Consider the following 8,700-nt stretch of genomic DNA (forward strand, 5'->3'; position numbering starts at 1 on the left):
CAATATCTTGGACTTAGCTTCTTATATTCTCCTAAAGACAAAGAACTCTTTTTTGGATGGACACGGATGAAGAGCATGTCTCCCTCTTTGAAGATTCGTTCTTGCCTTTTTAGATCAGCATATGCCTTTTGTCGATCATTGGCAGCTTGAATATCCTATCTGATAATCTTGATTTGATCATCCATTTCTTCTAACATTTTTCTCGAGGCTTCTATCCTTAGAGTAGGATCGGAAAAATTAAGTGGCATACGACAATCTTGACCGTATAGTGCCTGAAATGGAGTCATCTGAATACTTCGATGATAGGAGGCATTATAGGCAAATTCCACTAAGGATAGATACTGAATCCATCTTTTAGATTCCTTACTTCAATATGCACATAGAATATCCTCAATTACTTGATAAACTCGTTCTGTCTGCCCATCAGTTTGTGGATGATAAGTAATACTACTGAAACAAAGTTGGGTTCCAATGGCTTCAAATAAACTCTTCTAGAGGTGTGATGTGAAAAGAGAATCACGATCACTGATGATCCTTTTAGATAACCCATGTAACCTAAAAATCTCTTTTACAAAAATTCTAGCAACGTCTGAAGCTTTGTAATTGGTTTTTGTTGGAATAAGATGATAGACCTTTGTTAGAATGTCTACTATCACCATTATTGAGTTATATTCTCCTTGTATAGAAGGTAACCCAACTACAAAGTCCATGCTAATAAATTCTCATTTCATCTGGGGAATGTCAAGTGGCCGGAGTTTTCCTGGTAACTTGACACGTTCATATTTTACCCTTTGGCAATTTAGACATTCAGTGACATACTTAAATACATCACCCTTGAGTTTTTGCCAGTAATAACTTTTCTTGACAGCATTAAGGGTTTTTGCATACCCTAGGTGTCCTAAAAAAGGAGAATCATGTGCTTCCCAAAGTATCCTTCTCTTACTTGAAGGAATACATAGTCTCATTCTGGAATACACAAGTCCTTCGTCTTCATCTATAGAGAATTCCTAATACTTAGTCTTGAGTTTGGGATCTTGTTCCTTATTCTGAACTTCCCAAAACAATTGTTGATAGTCTAGGTCCTTATTTGCTTCATCCTTGGTCAACTCGATAATAGGATTAGTTGGCATTGATACCATTGTAGCCAGATTTTCTGCCCTAGATGATTCTTGAGTGATAAGAGCATTAAGAAAGGCTTTATGGCTAAGGACATCTGCTACTACATTTCTTTATCGGGTCTGAACTTAATTTCAAAGTCATACTCCTGTAGAATCTCAATCCAATGTTGTTGTCTCATATTAAGATTAGGTTGAGTAAAAATCCACTTAAGACTTTTATGATCTGTGACTAAGGAAAAATTATTTCCAAGAAAGTAATGTCTCCATAATTTGAGAGCATGAATCACAGCTAACAACTCCAGGTCGTGAGTAGCATATTTCTACTCATGGGCTTTCAATAGTATTGTGGGCAAGCTCCTGCTGGAGCTTGCCTAGGCAATGGTACATGCCCGACGACACGCAAGGGAGGGATAATCTTATCCCCTCTCCTATATATATCGAGGGCGTGCAGGCTGAAGGGAGGCCGCCAGGGATAAGGAGGATGATGTTGTACGCCATCATACTGCAGAGTGGGAGAGAGGAGGCTTTGTGGTAGGAATTGTGAGGTAGAGATGAACCGCCGCCTATTGCTGCTGTGGAAGGAAGTGCTCGGACTCTGAGTGAGGAAGACCTGAAGGGAGAGAGCTGCCGTCGCCACTCTAAGCGTCAATGAGCTGGGGCTGGGAGAGAGCCACTGAACTGCCATCCGTCGCCGTTGAACCCCATCCATCGATTCGTCGTCTTTCCCCCCCCCCCCCCACCCCCCCCCCCCATGTGTCTTAAAAAAACCCTCCTTAGGCCCCCTTCCTGTGGCCTCTTGAAACCCCCCCTTTAAAATTCCTCTCTAAGGCTCCCTTAGGGCCTTCCCCCCCCTCCCCCCCCCCCCATGGTTACCCCAAAGGGCCTTTACCTCTCTCGTGTTTTAAAATCCCCCTTAGGCCCTTTCCTATAGACTTAAGACTATCCCCTCCTGAATTCCCTCCTAAGACCTCCCTAAGCCTTTTTTCTCCCACCCCTGCAAAATCCCTCCCTAAGGGTTCCCTTAGGCCTTTCATGTCCTTTTTTTCTTTTCCCTCCTAGCTGTGGTTCATGAGGGATTGTCAAAACAAACCCTACCCCCCGAGAATTTCAAAGCCTTCATGTGCCCTTGCATATAACACCCCATCCACGAAATTTCCTCCCGAAGGACCCTTATACTCCCTTGGGCCCTTTTTATACCTTTTATTTACCCCGTGTTCGTGTGAATCTTTATAAGGCCATTAAGTCTTTCCCATGGCTTTAATGGGTCTTATACGCAAAAGATTTTGAAAACATGCAGATTTATACTGTACTTGGTTCAAGGAGAATGGGAAACGAGAGGGATGTGAAGCTCGACCTCTCTGCCCGTAAGGCATAGTCCCATTCCGTTCTCCTAAAACAATATAAATCGGGACTCTAGCTCTATAGCTTCTAGGTCATTGTTACCTCGCTATCAAATCCTTTGAGAAAAGTTCCTGACCAACCGGGACCACCCTTCCTTAGGATGGACCCAGGGTCACATCCACCGCACTTTCCTTGGGTTGCTTTGGTTAACTAATTACCTACCACATTCAATATGTACAATAACCTTTGGCAATTAATATTTCACATCCACACATGATGGCAAAATGTCTCACATCCAAAGACACGGAGATACGTATGAGAGGGAGGTTTTCCAGTCCATACCTCCTCTACAACCTAGAAATCCAAACCACTAGAGGGTGATCTGTTTATGACATGCACAACTTTACTAACTGCCTCATCCCAAAAGCTCTGTGGTAGGCCTGCATGGCTAAGCATATTGTGTACATGCTCTTGGATGGTTCTATTCATCAGCTCAGCCAAACCATTCTGGGGGGGTGTAGGGGGCGGTCAACTGATGCTTAATACCCCTCTCATCACATAACTGCTCAAAAGCATGTGAGATATACTCAACCCCATTATGTATCCTTAGGCATTTTAGCCTATACCTAGACTGGTTCTCAACCAATACAAGCTACCTCTGAAACACAGCCAAGACATCGGATTTCAGCTTAATGGGATAAGCCCAAACTTTTCGTGAAAAATCATCTATGAACGTAACAAAATACTTTGCACCACCCATATACTGACAAGGCATGGGCCCATAGACATCCAAATGTACCAATGCCAAGGGCTCACTCATGCGTGGCAGCCTATGAGACTTTTTATGTGTAGACCTAGTCTGCCTGCCATATAGACAATGCTCACATAAATCAAAATATGCATAATCAAGGGGCGGTAAGTACTGCAAACTAGAAAGCATTTTCATTCCCTTCAAAGACATATGGACCAAACGTGCATGTCAAAGAGATACATGTGGGATAGAACCCATAGAAAAAACATGATCAAGGGAAGAAGCTGATACAATCAAGGGGTAGAGACTGCCAGCCTTGGCACCTCTCGCAATCACAAGTCTACCACAAGTGATCTTCCATGCAGAGTTTCCAAAAGATACATGATAACCTGCATCATCAAGCTGTCCAGCTGACATGAGACTGTGTGTTAAAGCAGGTACATGACGTACATCCTGCATAACAAAACTGCTACTAGAAGGAGACTACAGCCTAACATCACCAATGCCCACAATATCAAGAGAGTTGTCATCACCCAAGCGCACAGAACCCAAAACAGTATGGTATGAATGAAACCACTCTCGGGAAGGTGTCACATGAGAGGACGCACGTGAGTCCAAGAGCCAGTATTGTGAATATATAGAGTGTATCTTTGTCTGCGAAGCACTAGAAGAAGCTACTAGGATATAATCATCATCATCAACATTCTCAAGCTACATAACATTGATCTCTTTAATTTTAACACCGGACTTTGCAAGTACTATGCTGTAATTAGAATACTTATCCTGCACTTTGTCTTTCCCCTTATCTTTGTGCCTTTCATTGCGCAATTCATGGCATTGTGGCCTAATATGGCCCTTTTTCCCACAATGGTAACAAGTAACATCTACATTTCTGCCACGGGATTTGCTACGTGACTTCCCACGAGACTTGGACTGAGATTTCTGAGAATCCCATCCACGGCCACTACCAGTGCCATGCTTTCCATATCCATCATTCCTACCTCTAACTGTCATAGCATGAGACACACGAGAGGCATCCAAATTCTTACCGTTAACCTCTTCCTGCAGAAGAGCACTCTCAACATCACATAATTTCAAGGTAGCAGTAGAGGCATATAATGCAGTGCGGAATACATCCCATGACTCATTAAGAGTACCAAGCAAGAAAAGAGGAGTGACATCCTCTGCAAAAGTGATATCTTGTGAAGTCAAGTTCTTGAGTATAGCATGGAACTGGCTCAAGTGAGTAGACATAGTCACATTCTCCTTCATGCACAGATCCATAAGTTGCTTCAGCCAATACATTTGACTCGCTGGACTTTTCTTGTCATAGAGATTCTTGATTTTATCCCACAACTGCCATGCACTCTATTCTTCCTCAAATACATTGTAGTGAACCTATTCTATGAGAGACAATACATTGGTGGACTTACATAACTCATCAAGCTCAAGCCATTCCTCATCTGGCATAGTTGCAGGCGGATGCCCGCTTAACCTCAAAGGTTTGATCTGCGATTTTTGCACCAACACCTGCCAAATCTAGCTCTTCCAATAAGATTAATTTGTACCATCAAGCTTAGTGATGTTGAAAATAGCATGATCAGTGGACGAACTCGCCATAATGTAGGCAGGAAGACTATAGACTGTTCAAAATTGCTTGCTGTTTACTGCAGAAAATGACCAAAAAATCACCAGAAATCGAGGAAAAATGGCGAGAAAAGTGGAACCAAAGTTGATGTCCACCAAGTACTAGTAAAAGTACATCATTTCAGAGTGTTTTAGCATGAAAAATCCATGTCAGTCCATACATATATGCTTGCTGTAATAAATTTCAAATTTCAGTAAAAGAGAGCTAACAGTGCCAAAATTAGATCCCAAGGCAATCAGATATTGCCAAGACCAAAGCCGGCATCATGCAAGCATAGCATAAGCATATGACGATCGATAAGCATGAATCCAACACCCAATTATGTCATACAAACATCTGCCACCAATGAGTAGGCACACCCCCAGTCAATGGGGCAAAGTGTTATTGCCACTACTGAAACTTGACACAAGTAGGTGTCAGTTCACAAAGATACGGATCCAAAACTGAGACTTAGCTCATAAGCATACAGTGAACCAAGACATATAATGTATCATCCCAAAAGGTAAGAAGTCCCAAAGTCTCAAATGTCTGTAACTGCTCAATAGCATGTAACGGCTCAATGCATAAAAGTACCAACTGCTTAATGTCTGATAAGCATTCAAGAATGCTCCCACTGGTACAAAAGTCATATGTATGAGCTCAAGAGCTTAAGATAAGGCAAGACACAGTGCCAATGACATAAGTCCAAGACAATACATCAACAGTATATCCCAAACATGTAGGCGGTAGAGCATCCGTATGTAGCATCCATAAGCATGTAAGACATCAAGTACATCCCAAGATACAACTCTGGCAAGCCAATAAATAGCTCAAGTAATCTCTGAGAATCCAAGGTCAAGCCAAGACCAAGCTCCAGTAGCAATAGGCTCCAAACAATGTAACTAGCATGTAGTAATGGCATAGGATAAGCATGTCAAGACCGGTCAGACATAAGCAACATACATGCCATAAGTACATCCAAGACGGAGCATCCAAATACTTTGCAAAGAGAGCTCAAGCTCAACCAACAATCCTGAATCAAAACCAAGCTGTATGTCGAGCCCCAAGTGTCAATACATCACCATATATGCCCGAAACATAGCCCGAGAAGCATAGGCATAAGTATACATGAGTAAAATGACTTCAGCCCAACTGTGTACAGCAGTGATTTACTATTCAAAACTGAGAATTTCAGCACCAAAATCAGCTCCAAATGGTTGTCAAACAATAGGCATACATTCCCCTAACATCCGAGCATCAAACGGGACCAACCGAGTATCAAATGACAATGCCAAACAAGTTGTAGCATCAAATGTAAGTGTAACACTGTCATAAACTACCTCTGGACTGTTATGACAGTCCCAAAACAATGTTAAATCAGTCCATATGCTATGCCAACACATCAACCATCAAAACCAAGCATCAAAGCATGTTCATATGCTCGAAATGGGGCCTTTCCAAGTGCCAATGGAGGGGGAGAGCTACTGTTGTGACTGTCAATGTTGAAGACACATATGGGAGGGCTACATGATTCCACCAACTGTAAATGCTGGTCCTGGGGCTGCAAAAAATGGTGGCCAAGCTTCGGAGGGGTTCGGTTAAAGCCAAGGAAGGTCTCAAACGAGCTCCAGGAAGTCTTGTTCAAAGGCAAGTGAGATATGAAGCAAGGGAGCTTCAATGGTGGCTTCCCCAATCTTGTTTACAGCCTGTGAGACCTGAGAACTAAAGTAAACCCTAAAGAAAATGATCAAATACCTCTGATGTAATGCCCTGAAGGTGCCTAACAATGCCGGGAAGGTGCTCGGGAAGCCGGGGAGTGACGGGAGCTCGAAGGAGTCGGATATGGCTGCCAGGAAGGAGACCCAATGCAAGTAGGGAGTCGATGGGATGTTGAGAATCCCACGAACCAAGCTCAAGAGTCAGAAAGCAAAGCTCTAATACCAATTGAAAGGGAGTGACGGATCGAAGGTTGGACTCAAGAGCTATGGCGGGAGAGCAAGAGCAAGAAAGGGAGAGACTAGAAATGGGAACTCCAACAGTCACAATGTGTGACCGAGCCTTCCTTTATTCAAACTGTCACTAAAAGAATAAAGAATAAAGTTACGGTGACGGGCGCCCGCCACCTACAGTGTGTAGTGGCAGTGACTATCAGTATAGTAATACACGAGTGGCTAGGCAGAGGTGCCTTTACCCCCAACAGAAGGTGAAAGGAAATTTTCCCACATCCTATGAAGAATCAGTCACTTATGCCAGGGAGAAAGATAGAAAATTAAAGTATCAAGCCCAGTTGAAGGGGGGAGTTGAGCCAATACAGGTTTTACCAACCATGCCAAGGCCTAGAGAAATAGCAGAGGCTCCACCTGAACCAGAGATGCCACAGTAAGAGCTCCTACAACGCATTACTAATCAACTTAAAAGCCTGTCATTGAATTTGGTGTAAGGAGTATGGCCCCGTCCCCTCACAAATGAACGCAATCGAGGTCCAAGGAGACAAGAAAGAGAGTATGTTTGCTATAATTGTGGGGAGACTGGCTATAGTATGTACTTTTGCCCTCATCCCAGGCGTTTGCCAAGAAATGGGTTTCAACCAAGAAGGAGGGAACAACAAGTGACACCACCTAGGGAGAGGCTTGTTCCACCGAATCCAGGGCCTCCACTGCCGGTTCAAGTTCTCCAGTATCCTCAACCACTTGCAGAGTTGCCGCCCTTGCTTGTCCAGCCACCAGAGAATCATGATGTTAGGATGATCAGTTTGGATGAGAGTGATGTCAAAGGGAAGGTCAAAGTAGCAGAGGTTGAAGCAATGTCGATGAAGAAAGCCCGTAGAATTGAGAGAATGGAGCCTACACCACCAGAGAAGGTTGAAAATATAGAAGAGGGGACAGAGTCTTCAAAGGTTGCAAAGACACACGGCAATAAAAAAAGGAGACTCGCTCACGCTGACACATAAAGCTAGATGAGTTTTCCCTAGGTAAAGGTACTAGAGCTTATGATTTGCTTGTTGATGTGAGGGAGATAGGGGCTTTAGAGCTAAGGTCACAGAAGGGACTGCAGAAAAAATGGAAGAGCACTATCTACAACATGAAGGAGGACCGACATGAGGATCTTGTGTTAGAGACCACCGTTGATGATGGAGTTCCAGCGAGGATTGGTCATCTACGACAGAGGGGGAGTTTTCTAATGAGGAGGAAGAAAGCTCTCTAGAAGTGATGGGGATTACATTAAAAGGGCCTTCTAGTAGTGAAATTCCACAACAGCTTCCAAAGGTCGAGAAGGAGGCGTTAGAAAAAATGTTGGCTAAGGATCTATTAGTTGAGGAGAAGGCAGCCTACATGGAAGTGGTGATAAAACACTCTGCACTTTTTATTTCTGATTATGAACATATCACAGGCGTGACAATAGTACAAATTCATATTAATCTAAAAGAGGGACTAAGGCCAGTGGTGTAGCGACTACGACAGTTGGGAGTAGTTTAACAAAACGCTCTACTGACTAAGGTGCAGCAACTTTTGAAGGCAGGTTTCATCTATCCAATAGGGGATTCAGAGTGGGTTTCACTTGTAGTGGTGACACCCAAGAAGAATGGAAAATGGTGGATTTATGTGGACTACAAGCCACTAAATGCTACAACAAAGAGAGATCACTTTCTTCTTTCGTTTCAGGATGAAATACTCAATGAGGTGGCCGGGCATAAGAGATACATTGTTTGTGATGGGTATTCAAGTTATTTCTAGATCCGAATAGCTGAGGAGGATCAACAGAAGACCACCTTTATCACGCCTTGGGGGTGTTTTGCTTACAAAGTAATGCCATTTGGATTAACAAATACCCAAGCTACCTTCTAGCGATTCATGAATTATGTC

The sequence above is a fragment of the Lygodium microphyllum genome, chromosome 10 (assembly GCF_053477565.2).
Source record: "Lygodium microphyllum isolate KBCC chromosome 10, Lygodium_microphyllum_v1.1.10, whole genome shotgun sequence".
In the NCBI taxonomy this organism is placed as follows: Eukaryota; Viridiplantae; Streptophyta; class Polypodiopsida; order Schizaeales; family Lygodiaceae; genus Lygodium; species Lygodium microphyllum.